This window comes from Triticum aestivum, chromosome 5A (genome assembly GCF_018294505.1).
Source record: "Triticum aestivum cultivar Chinese Spring chromosome 5A, IWGSC CS RefSeq v2.1, whole genome shotgun sequence".
NCBI classification, from domain to species: Eukaryota; Viridiplantae; Streptophyta; class Magnoliopsida; order Poales; family Poaceae; genus Triticum; species Triticum aestivum.
The window spans coordinates 595,728,449-595,745,163 of record NC_057806.1 but is presented as its reverse complement, the minus strand read 5'-3'; positions in this window follow the sequence as shown (position 1 = coordinate 595,745,163).

Sequence of the window (16,715 nt, the reverse complement as noted above, 5' to 3'; positions counted from 1 at the left end):
ATGTATTCAGATTCAGCAGTGGAGAGAGATACACAGTTCTGCTTCTTTGAAGACCAACATACAAGTGATCGTCCCAGAAAATGACATGTGCCTGATGTAGACTTGCGATCCACCTTGTCACCAGCATAATCAGCATCCGAGAATCCAACTAGATCAAGTTCTGAGCCCTTTGGATACCATAAGCCTAGTGTTGGGCTGTGAGCCAAATATCTGAGAATTCGCTTCACAGCTAAGTGACGCGATTCCTTTGGTACCGCTTGGAACCGGGCACACATGCAAACACTAAGCATGATATCTGGCCTAGATGCACATAAATAAAGCAAGGAACCAATCATGGAGCGATATACCTTTTGATCGAACTCTTTACCATTATTGTCGGGACCCAGATGATGTTTGGCTGGCATTGGCGTCGTGAAGCCTTTGCAATCTTGCATTCCAAATTTCTTCAGGCAATCTTTGAGGTATTTCTCTTGAGATATAAAGATGTCGTTGCGTTGCTGACGTATTTGAAGACCAAGTAAGAACTTTAGCTCACCCATCATGGACATCTGATATTGCTCTTGCATCATAGATCCAAACTCATCAGTGTATTTCTGATTGGTGCATCCGAAAATAATGTCATCCACATATATTTGGCACACTAAAAGTTCACCATCATATGTCTTCGTGAAGAGAGTGGGGTCGAGGGAACCAGGTTTGAATCCTTTGCACTCCAGGAAGTCTTTGAGTGTGTCATACCAAGCCCTAGGGGCTTGTTTGAGGCCATACAGTGCCTTGTTGAGCTTGTACACCATGTCAGGATGTTTTGTATCTTCAAAGCCAGGTGGTTGTGCAACATACACTTCTTCGTCAATCTTGCCATTGAGAAAAGCGCTCTTCACATCCATTTGATGCAGAAGAATGTTATGATGATTTGCATAGGCTAGCAGTATGTGTATGGCTTCAAGTCTAGCCACATGAGCAAATGTTTCATCGAAGTCAATCCCTTCAACTTGAGTGTATCCTTGAGCAACGAGACGAGCTTTGTTTCTGACAACTAGACCATGCTCATCTTGCTTGTCGTGATATATCAATTTGGTGCCTATTATATTGTGCTTGCGAGGATCAGGACGCTTAACCAGTTCCCATACATTATTCAGCTCAAACTGTTGAAGCTCTTCTTGCATAGCTTGAATCCATTCAGGTTCCATGAAGGCTTCATCAACTTTCTTGGGTTTAGATATTGAGACGAATGCGAAGTGCCCACAGAAATTTGCTAGCTGTGTTGCCCTTGAACGAGTGAGTGGACCTGGTGCATTGATGCTATCAATTATTCTCTCAATCTGTACTTCATTTGCAACACAAGGATGTACAGGACGAAGATTTTGCTCTTGCTGATCATTGTCATCGTTAGAAGGATTGTCTTCAGGCTGAGCATTGTCTTCAGGTTGATCAGGTGCGGAGATGATAAGTTCCTCTTCAGGTTGAGCTTCAGATGGTATGATTTCTCCAGTTCCCATAAGTTTGATTGATTCACTGGATGGAACTTCATCTAGCACATTTGGCAGATGCTCTCTTTGCGAGCCGTTAGTCTCATCGAACCGCACATCCACAATTTCAACCACTTTATAGTGAAAGAGGTTGAAGACTTTGTAGGAGTGTGAATCCTTTCCATATCCAAGCATAAAACCTTCATGTGCTTTCGATGCAAATTTTGAAGTGTGATGTGGATCCTTGATCCAACACCTGGTGCCAAATACTCTGAAGTAACTGACATTTGGCTTCTTGCCAGTAAGGAGCTCATAGGATGTCTTGTTCAGAAGCTTGTGAAGATAAACACGGTTGATGATATGGCAGGCAATATCAATGGCTTCAGGCCAGGACTTTCTTGGAGTCTTGTATTCATCAAGCATCGTCCGGGCCATCTCAATGAGTGTTTTGTTCTTGCGTTCCACGACGCCATTCTGCTGCGGTGTGTATGGAGCTGAGAATTCATGTGTGATGCCCAAGGTATCAAGATACGTATCTAGGCCAGTGTTCTTGAATTCAGTGCCATTGTCACTTCTGATGTGCTTTATCTTGACGCCAAAGTTGTTCATGGCTTGATTAGCGAAGCGTCTGAAGACATCCTGCACTTCAGTCTTGTAGAGGATTATATGCACCCAAGTATATCTTGAATAATCATCAACAATGACAAAGCCATAGAGACAGGCAGTAGTAGTAAGAGTTGAGTAATGAGTGGGACCGAAAAGGTCCATGTGGAGCAGTTCGAAGGGTTGAGTCATTGTCATGATTCTCTTCGAGGGATGCTTGGCCCTCGTCATCTTTCCTGCTTCACGGGCACCACATAAGTGATCCTTCTTGAACTTGACGCCCTCGATGCCTATGACATGCTTCTTTCTTGCAAGAGTGTGCAAGTTCCTCATGCCAGCATGCCCTAGCCTCCGATGCCAGAGCCAACATTCTGAAGCTTTTGCTAGAAGACATACGACAAGTTGTGGTCCTGCTGAGAAATCTACCATGTACAAGTCATCTTTCTGATACCCTTCAAAAACTATAGATTTGTCAGATTCCATTAGAACAAGGCAACGATATTTTGCAAACATCACAATCATGTTTAAATCGCAAAGCATTGAGACAGACATTAAGTTGAAACCAAGGGATTCAACAAGCATGACTTTATCCATGTGCTGATCCCTTGAGATTGCAACTCTACCTAGACCCAATACCTTGCTTTTACCAGTGTCAGCAAATGTGATGTGACTTTTGTCAGATGGACGTAAGGTTGAGTCCATAAGAAGACTTCGCTTGCCAGTCATGTGATTAGTACACCCACTATCAATAATCCATTCTGAAGCAGCTGGTGTCGTACCCTATAGTGCAGTTAGGGGGATAGGCTTCACGAAGAGAATTGTGAAGCATAAACATTTGACGAGCAAGTGGATTATGCGAAAGCTTAGATCAAGGTTAGGACTGATAGGGCAGGTAGCAAGCGACTCAGGAACAAAATACATAATAAGACCGTTTGGGCATTTGATCTTGCGCCCTACAAGATGTTTAAGGTCCCCAGCAATAGCTTCAGACGATTTTGGTTTTCGGCTGGAGACCTTTCCCTGCAAAAAGAGAGTTAAGCTTTCTTAGCCACCCACATCTTCAAGGGTGGCTTCGAAGCAATGAGTCTAAGTGCAGCATCTGAGAACTTTGGCTTTGGAGCCCTAGCAAAAAGTCTTGCAGGTGGACAATAGTACTCATAAGAATAAGCAGAGTAGTTCTTGGCCTTATGAACATGGCGATTTGATGAAACACGCTCATATTCATAGGTCTGAGTAAGGTTTCCCTGCAAAACATTTGCGTTAGTGCGACTCAGGTGAGTCCTCTGTCTGTATGAAGCCTTTGGACCGTATGAAGCCTGTGGTCTGGGATTTGTCTTCTTCATGTGTGGTGTCATGACGACATTCACAGGAAGATTCTCCAAATATCTTTTCGACACCCAGACTTTCTTCATAGGCGGCCCATTCCTGCAGTTAGTACCAATTTACCTGGCAAACACTTCACCATTCTGATTCTTAAACAATTTATAGTTTGCATCAAAGGATTCATCAATAATAATGAGATTAGAACAAGTGAAGCCAGATAGGGTGGATGGATCCACTGAAATTCCTTTGCAGCAACACATGTGGTTTTGGGGTACTGCTCAGGTGTCCAGTAAGAGCCATCGGCATTCATTTTCCTTTCGAACCCAACACCCTCTTTCCTAGGGTTTCGGTTCAGAATCTGCCTTTTGAGGACATCACATAGTGTTTGATGCCCTTTGAGACATTTGAACATCCCTGTTTCAAGCAATGTCTTCAACCTAGCATTCTCATCAACATTAGCAGTGGCATCCTCAGCAGAGGGGTTAGTTACCACATCAGCAGTTGAAGATATTGCAATAGTAGCAGCAGTAGAACATTCAGCAACAGAAGTAGCGTTATCACGCTCAATGCATTTAAGACATGGTGGTTCAAATCCTTCCTGAGCGGAACTGATCTGTTTGGCGTCAAGTGACTCATTTTCCCTTTGAAGATCTTCATGAGCCGCTCTCAATTTCTCAAGATCTTGTTTCCTTTGAAGATAATCATAGGAAAGCTTTTCATGAGTTGTTGAGAGCGTTTCATGACGACTTTCAAGTTCCTCATACTTAACATGAAGATTTTTTATGTCTTCAATTAAGGACTGAGATCGAGTCATTTCAGTGTCTAACAGGTCATCGCTTTTGTCTAACAGTTTTTGAATATGTTCCATAGCTTTCTGTTGTTCAGTAGCAATTTTAGCAAGTGTTTTGTAGCTGGGTTTGGAACCACAATCAGAGTCATCTTCACTAGATGTTTGATAGTGAGCAGTGCGTGTGTTTACCTTGGCACCACGTGCCATGAAGCAGTAGGTGTGAGTGGAGTAGTCCTTGTCATTTGCATCGGTATCGGTGGTGAAGTCATTGTCTTCAGTGTTGAAGATGGACTTGGCAACGTATGCTGTAGCCAGACTCGCAACGCCAGAATCGGACTCCTCCTCAGACTCCACCTCCGCCTCCTTAGAAGCGAACTCCTCCTCTGAATCCAGTTCCTTGCCAACAAACGCACGAGCCTTGCCAGATGAGCTCTTCTTGTGTGATGAAGACTTTGAGGAAGACTTGGAAGAAGACTTTGAGTATTTCTTCTTCTTCTTGTCGTCAGAGTCATACTCCTTGCTCTTCTTCTTCTTCTTCTTCTTCTTCTTGTCTCATTGTCCCACTGCGGACACTCAAAGATGTAGTGGCCAGGTTTCTTGCACTTGTGGCATGTTCTCTTCTTGTAGTCATGAGCAGAGGCTTCATCATTCCTTGAGCTTGATCGTGAAGACTTTCTGAAGCCTTTCTTCTTGGTGAATTTTTGGAACTTCTTCACAAGCATAGCAAGCTCCTTTCCAATGTCTTCAGGATCATCAGAACTGCTGTCAGATTCTTCTTCAGATGAGGAGACAGCTTTTGCCTTCAAGGCACGAGTTCGCCCATAGTTGGGACCGTAGATGTCTCTTTTCTCAGAAAGCTGAAACTCGTGTGTATTGAGCCTCTCAAGTATGTTAGACAGATCGAGTGTTTTGAAGTCAGGACGTTCTTGAATCATCAGGGCTAGGGTGTCAAACAAGCTGTCAAGTGATCTCAGGAGTGTCTTGACGACTTCATGCTTGGTGATCTCAGTAGCGCCGAGGGCTTGAAGCTCATTGGTGATGTCAGTGAGTCGATCAAACGTGAGCTGGACATTCTCATTGTCATTTCTCTTGAAGCGGTTGAAGAGGTTGCGAAGGACACTGATTCTCTGATCTCTCTGGGTTGAGATGCCTTCGTTGACCTTGGAGAGCCAGTCCCAGACTAGCTTAGATGTTTCCAAAGCACTCACACAGCCATAATGTCCTTTGGTCAGATGACCACAGATGATGTTCTTGGCAGTGGAGTCCAGTTGAACGAACTTCTTGACATCAGCAGCGGTGACACCTTCACCAGCCTTGGGAACGCCATTCTTGACGACATACCATAGGTCGACATCAATGGCTTCAAGATGCATGCACATCTTATTCTTCCAGTAGGGATATTCAGTTCCATCGAAGACTAGGCACGCAGCGGAGACTTTGATTATCCCTGCAGTCGGCATAGCTAAAACTCCAGGTGGTTAAACCGAATCACATAGAACAAGGGAGTACCTTGCTCTGATACCAATTAAAAGTGCTAGTGATCGACTAGAGGGGGGTAAATAGGCGATTTTTATGAAAGTCTTCAAAACATGGAAGTTTCGAAGACAAACAATAGAAATAAACCTATTACCATGCAGCGGAAGGTAGACTACACTAGGCAAGCCATAGTCAAGTATTCAATGGAGTGAAAAGCACAATGACTAATAGCAGCTAGGCAGTAAAGATCAGGTAGGAAGATATTGTGAAGCCAATCAGAACAAGCAGTCACTCAGTGAAGACAAAAAGGTAATGCAATCATACAATGACTTCACAAGGACCAATAGTAAGTAAAGGAAAAGGGAAGGATGAAACCAGTGGCTCGTTGAAGATAATGATTTGTTGGACCAGTTCCAGTTGCTGTGACAACTGTACGTCTGGTTAGGGAGGCTAAGATTCAACTTAGAAGACCTCGTCTTCACCTTACTCCCCTTGAGCTAAGGACACCCAGTCCTCGCCCAATCACTCTGGTAAGTCTTCAAGGTAGACTCCCAAACCTTCATAGACTTTGTTCACTGGCGATCCACAATGATTCTTGGATGCTCAGAACACGACGCCTAACCGGCTGGAGGATCCATAGTCCTCAAGTGTAATAAGTCTTCAGATCACACAGACAGGAAGACTTTAGTGATGCCTAACACTCTTTGGCTCTGGGTGGTTAGGGATTTATCCTCGCAAGGAATTCTCTCTCAAAGGCTTCAAGGTGGGTTGCTCTCAAACGACAAAAGCCATACACTAACTCTGAGCAGCCACCGTTTATTGTTGTAGGGGGTGGGCTATTTATAGCCACTAGGCAACCCGACCTGATTTGTCCGAAATGACCCTGGGTCACTAAGGAACTGACACGTGTTCCAACGGTCAGATTTCAAACACACACGGCAACTTTACTTGGGCTACAAGAAAAGCTGACTTATCTAACTCTGGACAAGATTTGCTCTCATAGTCTTCACTCGAAGACATAGGATTTTGGTTAAGCATCACTTCAGTCATTCTAACTGGTTCACTTGGACCCCACTTAATAGTGCGGTGGTTCCTATGACTCAACACAGAAAAACACAGAACGATGAAACTGCTAAGTCTTCGCGCTCCATAGTCTTCATGCGATGTCTTCTCTTGTCATAGTCTTCAATGTGAATGTCTTCACATACCACCTTTGACTTCAATGTCTTCATACATTTTTAGGGGTCATCTCTGGTAGGAAAATCGAATCAATGAGGGACTTCTACCTGTGTTATCCTGCAATTCTCACAAACACATTAGTCCCTCAACTAGGTTTGTTGTCAATACTCCAAAACCAACTAGGGGTGGCACTAGATGCACTTACAGGAACGAGTAAAGAGACTTGCCGGTAAAGAGATTGAACTAGGTATTGAGATACTGACGACCGAATCTCGGGCAAGTAACCTATCGATGACAAAGGGAACAACGTATGTTGCTATGCGGTTTGACCGATAAAGATCTTCGTAGAATATGTAGGAGCCAATATGAGCATCCAGGTTCCGCTATTGGTTATTGACCGGAGACGTGTCTCGGTCATGTCTACAAAGTTCTTGAACCCGTAGGGTCCGCACGCTTAAAGTTCGATGACGGTTATATTATGAGTTTATGTGTTTTGATGTACCGAAGGAGTTCGGAGTCCCGGATGAGATCGGGGACATGATGAGGAGTCTCGAAATGGTCGAGACGTAAAGATCGATATATTGGACGACTATATTCGGACATCGGAAAGGTTCCGAGTGATTCAGGTATTTTCGGGAGTACCGCGGAGTTACGGGAATTCGTATTAGGCCTCAATGGGCATATGGGAAAGGAGAGAAAGGCCTTAAAGGGTGGCCGCGCCCCTCCCCATGGGCTGGTCCGAATTGGACTAGGGAGGGGGGGGCGCCCCCTTCCTTCCTTCTCCTTTTCCCTTCCCTTTCCTTCCCTCCTACTCCTACTACTTGGAAGGGCTCCTAGTTCTACTAGGAAAGGGGGAATCCTACTCCTGCTTGGAGTAGGACTCCCCTAGGGCGCGGCATAGAGAGGGCCAGCCCTCCCCCTCCTCCACTCCTTTATATACAGGGGCAGGGGGCACCCCAAAGACACAACAATTGATCTCTTGATCTCTTAGCCGTGTGCGGTGCCCCCCTCCACCTGATCACATTTTCTGATTGGAGACATTTTCTAATTGGAAACCGTTGTGATGTGTACATGGAGCACAAGAGTTTGAAGTACATTTTCACGCAGAAGGAGTTGAATCTCAGGCAGAGGAGATGGTTGGAGCTCATAAAGGATTATGATATGAAGTTGCATTATCATCCAGAAAAGGCCAATGTCGTAGTAGACACTTTGAGCCGCATGAGTTATGCCAATACCCTCGTAAGCGGAGGATTAGCGAAGGAGTTAGTAGACGATCTCAAGGAACTTCATTTGGAGATAGTTACAAGAGGTTTTGTTGCAGCAATGGAGGTTCAATCTACCCTATTGGGAAAGATTCGAGAATCTCAAAAGGATGATAAGGAAATTGCTGAGATAAAGGAGAAGATGAGCAAAGGAAAAGCCAAAGGTTTTCGTGAGGATGAGCACGAAACTTTATGGTTTGAGGATCGTGTCTATGTGCCCAATAATGCGGAGATCAGGAAGTTAATACTTCGGGAAGCTCATGACTCGCCATATTCGATTCACCCCGGAAACACCAAGATGTATTTGGATTTGAAGGAACGTTTCTGGTGGACAGGTATGAAGAAGGATATTGTCGAGTATTTAGCAGTATGTGATGTATGTCAGAGAGTGAAGGCAGAACATCAGAAGCCAACAGGATTACTTCAGGCTATGACAATACCCGAATGGAAGTGGGACAAACTTGGCATGGATTTCATCACCGGATTACCCAGGACACAATCAGGATATGATTCTATCTGGGTAGTAGTTGATCGCTTGACCAAGGTAGCCCACTTTATCCCAGTGAAAACCACATATACAAGTGCGAAGTTGGCCAAGATATATATGACCAGGATCGTATGTCTGCATGGAGTTCTGGGGACCATCTTATCAGATAGAGGGACACAATTTACCTCGAAGTTTTGGAATCAGCTGCACCAGACTTTGGGTACTAGGCTAGAGTTCAGTATAGTCTTTCATCCATAGACAGATGGACAGACCAAGAGAGTCAATCAGATTCTGGAAGACATGTTGAGAGTTTGTGCGCTAGATTATGGATCTAGTGGGGACGATAATTTGCCCTACGCAGAGTTTTCATACAACAACAGTTATTAGGCTAGTTTGAAGATGGCCCCCTTTTGAAGCCTTGTATGGAAGGAGATGCAAGACACCGTTAATGTGGGATGAAGTTGGAGAACGTTAGTTATTTGGACCAGATTTGATCAAAGAGTCTGAAGAGAAGGTTAAGTTGATTCGAGATAGACTGAAGGTAGCTCCATCCAGGCAGAAGAGTTATGCCAATACTAAACACAAGGAGGTAGTCTATGAAATTGGAGATAGAGCATATCTTCATGTGTCACCATCCGAGGAGTTAAATGATTTGGAGTTAAGGGAAAGTTAGCCCCGAGATTTGTAGGACCATACCAAGTTCTGGAACGTATGGGAGAAGTTGCCTACAAGTTGGAGTTACCCGAAGGATTGTCTGGAGTTCACGATGTGTTTCACGTTTCCCAGTTAAAGAAGTGTCATGCTGAAATGGCCGATATTCCTCTAAGAGATACAGTGCCCCTGGAAGCAATTCAGTTGGAGAGTGATCTGACCTACAAGGAGAAACCCGCTAAGATTCTCGAGTTTGCCATCTGAGTTACACGCAGCAAGAATCAAGTTTTGCAAAGTTCAATGGAGCCACCATACCGAGGATGAAGCCATGTGGGAAAGAGAAGAAGACCTACGGAAAGACCACCCAAACCTATTTTCTAGCCAACCTAAATCTCGAGGGCGAGATTCATCTTAAGGGGGGTAGGTTTGTAACATCCCAATTTTCAATTTGGATGTTATACATAGCTCATCATATACATATCATATTTTATTTGCATTTTGGTTGTGATCCTAGAAATCTTGAGAAACTCAAGGACCCAAGGAGAGAGTTGGAGGTTTTGCATATTTTCATATTTGAATTTTCTCAAATTTGAAAAGAGGATCAATTGGATTTTAATACATTTTTATCCAATTATTTCCAATATTAAAAATAAAAGTGTGAAGATAATATGACTTCTTCAAAGTAGAGGAATATTGGAGAAGAAATTTTAAAATAAAATTTATATTTTATTTGCTATTTTATTTGAACTAGAAAAATATGCATTTTCAGGCCAGAAAAATGTTCACTTTGTTCTACATAATAGGTTTAGACGATGAAAATTATTTCTGGTATTTTTAGAATTTTGTTATATTTTATTAGGATTTTTCTTTGGACGATTTTTTTTAAAAACAAGAGTTCGCCGCCCGACTGGGCCGAAGGCACAACCGAGCCAAGTCGCAGCCCGCGCCACCCCACCGCCTTCCTCCCGAGCGGGAGGAGACCCGCCACCGCACGGACGCCAAGGGGAGTCCGGCTCGGACTCCCGACGGGCCGCCCCCTCGCCCAAGGCAGCATCGCCCTTCCCGGCCCTTTAAAGCCCGCCGACCCCGCCGCCTCCTCCCCACCTCGTCCCGTAGCTGCCACCGCCCGCTAGCCGCAGCTGCCGCCACCTGCCGCCGACTGCCGTTGCTGCTGCCGCTGTTGTGCGCCGCCGCCGCCATCCCGCGCCGCCGCTCGCAGTCACCGGAGTCCCGTCGCCGCCGCTTTGCCTTGCCGGAGTCCCGCCACCGCCGTTGACCCCGCCGACGTCATGAACCGGTATAATAATGCCCCGGTTCGTTTCGGTTTCTTTTCGGTTCTTCGGTTTAGATCGGTTTATTTTTAGGGTTAGAGTTTTTCTCGGTTTTTTCGTTCGGATCAAATTTGCGGACGTTCGTCTGTTAATCCGCAGTAGTGAACAACGTTTGTTCATTTCGTTCTGGTAGCGAACGTTCGTTCGATAGGTTTTTCTTTTTATTTTATTTTCGACCAGGGACCTATCCATGAATACTTTTCTCACAAATGAGTCCCTGATCTTCAAACCCTCGCAACTTTTTGCTCTTTGTCCAAATCCAGTGAAACCAATGCCAAAATATTCATCTTGTTCCCCTCTCTCCAGATAACCAACTTGAACATTGTTTTGACAAATTAAAATTTGGTTTCAAGCAGATTTGAATTCGAACTTCTTTTGATCGTAGTTTGAGTTTCGCAGCTCCGATTTGGTTGATTCTTTTTGCAAATCGAAGCTCTTCAATTGAACTTTCAGTTTGGACCTTTTTATTTGAGTTTTACCCTTGCATCATATACTTGAGTGCTTATGTATGCTATTGTTTGTTCATGATAGAGTTTCCGGAGTGCGAAGCATGCTACTATGAATCACTAGGGTTTTCAGATCGTCGGCAAGGCAAGTAACACTTTGATCATATCCCTTATTACCCAGGTTTTATGCATTACTCTCAATCCTCAAACATTGCATGAGTATGATCTGTTTAACATGTGGGTATTGGGAAGTAGTTGTTGAGGTAGTACATATTGCCCTTTTATTCAAACCCTGGGAGTTACTACATTACGCTATTATACTTTGCTATGCTATGCTCATAGACGTGGTTTGCTTTGAGTGATTCATGACAGTTGTGAGATTATTATGAACTAAGGGTATACTTAAGGTGGCTACTTTAACACACATCTGGGTGGATTGGTTTGTGAGCACCCGGGGAAATCCAGTGCTGTCCAAAGGAGAATCCTGGGGTATCCGTGTGATTTTTCCTATGGTTCGCCACCCAGGCTCATAGGGATCATTAAGTTATTCATGCTAGAAACTTCCGTGTGTAGCTACAAGCCATTATGGGCTCTCGCATAGTTGAGTAAGTTGTGGGAATCCTTTCCATGATGGGCTAGTAGATGTAGGGGATTGTAGGTGTACCGGCCTATCTATCGGTTAAGGGGACCTCTTCGGAAAGACTGTGTCTCGGTCATCCATTTCTCAAACATCATGTAGTGCAAGAAATTCAATGGAGAAGATCAAGTCTTGTGGGGAAAAGTGCGGAAACCTCTGCGGAGTGTATAAACTAATCATGGTTAGTCCTGTCGCCGCTTATGGACATCTTGAGTATCTGGTGCTTGAGTTACTATGTTGATCTCATCACTTTACTTAATTAACTTGTTGGGTTAATGATTTTTAATTTTGGGATTGAGATGGGGTTACCATTCTCAATGTTTTCAACAAACTTTGTAGTTAAATAAAATATAATCATTTGTTGTAGGGAAAAACTAACTTTCTGCAAATGATAACCATAGAGCCTCCACTAGCCATATATGCATATAGATATAGCTGTTACTTGTTCAAATGCTCTATAGTGTTATCTTGCCAGCATATTCCATGTGCTGACCTACACAGGCTGCAACGTATTATGTTGCAGAGTTTTTAGACGACGAGTAAGGTGCACTAGGTCGTTGTCGTGCACTCATCTATGTCGTTGGAGTTGATGGACTCATTTACCTTAGAAGCTTCCGCTGTTATCTTACTTAGTTAGCCTTCAGCCATATTATTGTAATAAGTACTCTCTTGAGACATTCGATGTAATAAGTGTGTGATTGAACTCTGTTATAAATCCTTCACGTACTGTGTGTGTCAGCATCCAAGGATGACACTTATACATAGAGATTTGACCGTTAGAGGTCAGATCGCTACAATTCGCAACACATGCAAACCCTAGTGACATCACCGAAGCAATCAATTATCTGAGTGTGCCGCACCCCCACTTTATATAGGTGTCCGTAGTGGGCTCAACGCCTGGGCCTCGCACGGACCCTAATGCCCATAAGTCTACTCGGCCAGAATCCGAACACAGCTCGGATCACATCTGACCAGTGTCCTCGAACCCAACCTCGTAGGTTCCTTCCCTTAAGCACGCGACCCCTTAGGTTCAAGCCGGCTTGGTTGCAGTTCGAATCACCTCCGAACTACATAGTTGGTAGTGGCCCCTAGCAAGGCATGCCGAACACCAAGCAGACTATGAAGCTGGTTAGGCGATCTTGTACATCATACTTCCATTCCTTTTGCCACACGATATATGTTGTCGGGCTCAAGGAGAGTCTGTCATCCTTGTGCTATCCCGACCTCTTTCTCTTTCAAGTGATGTCGAACACAAACCAGATTATCTCATAATCCTAATCGCATGGCCTTGCTTATCTTGGTCGGATCACACGAGGGGCCCAGATTACATCTCTCCTGATCGGAGGGCAAATCCCATCTTGCTTGACCATGTCTCACAACATGGGTCTGGACAAGCCTGAAACCTACCTTTGTAACTACCTAGTCATGGAGTAGCATTTGGTTGGCCCAAAGCAAGTCGGTCACCACCCCGAGTACATGCGCCAGCTCAGGTCTTAGGACATAGAACGTATGTTGTACTAGAGACTCACAGATGACATATCGCTGCGTCTCATAGTTGAGTCTGTCCGACTCTGACCTTATCTCAACTCGGATCCGACTACGTCAAATCTGACAAGATCCTTCCGAGTCCATATTAACCGGTTAGCATCCTATGCTCCATGGCTAGTGAGACTGTAACACCCTCGATGCGACTATAGCTCCCACGTGTCGAGGCACGACTTAGAGACATAATCGCATTGGAGGCATATGTCGCAAGTTAGGTAATCTTCACAACATCCCTTGTAATATATAGATAATAAAAGGGGAGATAACATAGTTGGCTTACACTCGCCACATCAATCAAGTACATAAATAACATTACATCATCCAAACACTCATTGCCCGACTACGGCACCAAAATAAAAGATAACCCAACATGCGACACGGTCCCGATCACCCCCAACTGGGCACCACTACTGATCATTAGGGAAAGACACGTAGTATCGTTGAGAGTCCTCGTCGAACTCCCACTTGAGCTCGAGCGCGTCACCTGGAGCGGAATCATCAGGCCCTGCATCTGGTGTAATAGTAATCTGTGAGCCACAGGGACTCAGCAATCTCGCACCCTCGCGATAAAGACTATTTAAGCTTAATAGGTAAGGCAAGGTAAATAAGGTGGAGCTGCAGCAAGCGACTAGCATATATAGTGGCTATCCTGTTCGCAAAAGAGAGCGAGATGAGAAGGCAAAGCGCGAACGCATAACTAAAGAGGGCAACCTGCGACAAGCATTACTCCAACACCGTGTCCACTTCCCGGACTCCGCCGAGAAGAGGCCATCACGGTAACACACTCAGTTGATTCATTTTAATTAAGTTAAGGTTCAAGTTATCTACAACCGGACATTAACAAATTCCCATCTGCCCATAACTGCGGGCACGGCTTTCGAAAGTTCAAATCCCTGCAGGGGAGTCCCTACTTAGCCCATGACAAGCTCTCACAGTCAACGAAGGAATAGACCTCCTCCCGAGATGTTCCGATCAGACTCGGTATCTCGGTTCTTCAAGACACTTCGACAGGTTAAAACTAATCCAGCAACACCACCCGAATGTGCCGACAAATCCCGATAGGAGCTGCACATATCTCGTTCTCAGGGCACACTTAGATGAGTGCTCCATACAACTAAAACCAAACCTTGAGTTTCCCCGAGGGGGCGCTGCACAGGACTCTAGTTTGGACGAACATTCAGAGGAGCACTGGCCCAGGGGGGCTAAAATAAGATGACCCTCGGACTCCGGAAACCCAAGGGAAAAAGAGGCTAGGTGGCAAATGGAAAAACCAAGGTTGGGCATTGCTGGAAAAGCTTTAATCAAGGCGAACTATCAAGGGGTTCCCATTATAACCCAACCGCGTAAGGAACGCAAAATCCGGGAACATAACACCAATATGACGGAAACTAGGGCGGCAAGAGTGGAACAAAACACTAGGCGAGAGGCCGAGCCTTCCACCCTTTACCAAGTATATAGATGCATTAAGATAACAAGATAATATAATGATATCCCAACAAGTAAATAAGGTTCCAACAAGGAACAGTCTCCAATCTTCACCTGCAACTAGCAACGCTATAAGAGGGGCTGAGCAAAGAAGTAACATAGCCAATCAACGGTTTGCTAGGACATGGTGGGTTAGAGGTTTGACATGGAAATTTGGGAGGCTTGAAAGCAAGTGGTAGGCATCATAGCATTGGCATAGCAAAAGAGCGAGCATCTAGCAAAGCAAAGATAGTAGTGATTTCAAGGGTATGATCATCTTGCCTGCAAAGTTGTCAGAGTTGACTGGATCCTCGAAAGCAAACTCAATGGGCTCCTCGTTAGCGAACTCGTCTCCCGGCTCTACCCAAACAAGACAAACAAGTAACAAGGGCACAATCAACCACGTGCAAAGCTCAAACGATATGATGCAAACATGATATGCTATGCGGGATGCGATGCGGGATGCATATGCAAGATTTGACAAGGAATGCATGAACCTGGCCTCAACTTGTAAATCCAAGTCTGCCACTGGAAAGATGAGATGAAATCGCTTGAAAACGATATAAAGAACGCCAGAATCGGAGTTGCGGTTTGGAAATGGCAAGCGATTCAAATATGACCATGTTCTGCGATTTACAGCAAGTAGCCATCTAAATGCAATGAGATGAACATGCTACAGCACTCAAACATGACAACAAAATACATGGCAGGGACGCATTCATGATGCTTAACAAAAGTCTAGCACTGAGCTACGGCCAATTCATCCATTAACAGGTTCAAACAAGCATGGCAAAAATGATATGGAAAACAGATCTCAGACTTAGTGAAATTAACACTTGTCTGGAATTTCAGATCAGGTAGCACACTTTGGAGCAACAAAACTATATGCTACAGGACCTGAACATGGCAAAGTAAAGCATGGCATGGAGATACTCAAAGAGCTTAACAAAAGTCCCTTAGTGACCTTGAGCCAAAAGGGATCAGAAAATACAGTTGCAAGCATGTGAACATGGAAAAAAACATAATCAGTTCTCAGACTTAGTGAAAACTGGAGCATGCTAAAACAGATATCAAGTAGGCATGTTTACGAGCTCGATGCACTCACTACAAAGCAAGTCATGACTAGCTAAGCATACACCCATCAAGAATACACAAAATTCAAGCTAGACATGGCAAGAACAATAGCATAGCATGCACGGATCAACTACAACATCCTCGGCAAAATCGCTAACAAGTAGACAATCTGCCCAGATTCACGAAGTAGCAAAAGTAGAGCTCGATTGACTCAAGCTAGGGTGCTCCATAATTGCAAACAAAGACATGGATGGATAGAGCACTACAAGATTAACAAAACATCCTTACTGATCATCCTCAAAAGAGGCACGGATCACTAGGAAACAACATGAACATATGGCCATATGAGATAAACAGGTCAAGGACTTGGTGGAAATGCTAAGTCCCTGAAATCAGCATTACCAAGTGCCTCACTTTGCAAGCTCGTGCTAGTCACCACACACATCACAAAAATACATGGGTTGCACCTCTGGAAAGATGGCAAAACCCTTAACAAAACATATGTAGAGCACCAAGGCATATCATGCACACAATAACCATGGCAAAAATGACAAATATCTAAATGGAGTAGCAGATCTGACAATTATCTCAAGTAGCACTCTTCTAACAGCATTTCGGGCATCAAGATGAACTCAAATGAAAATGATGCAATGGAATGAAATCATGTACTCTCTGAGGCGAAAATTTCGATATGCTATATGACCAAAACGGAGCTACGGATGCGGAGTTACGGCACGATGAACATGAGCATTTGAAACTGGGAATTTCAGGGACTTAGGAAAATATACCCTCTGAAAAACAGATCTAGGGTTTGGCACGGAAACCGAGGCACTCGCCGGAGCTTCACCGGAGGAGGGCGTGGGGCGGCGCCGGGAAGGTCGGAGGAGGTGGATCCGGCCGGATCCCGCCGGATCCGGGCGCGGCGGGGCCGGAGGAGCAGCGGGCCGGCGAGGGGCAGCGACCGCGGCGAGGTTGGGC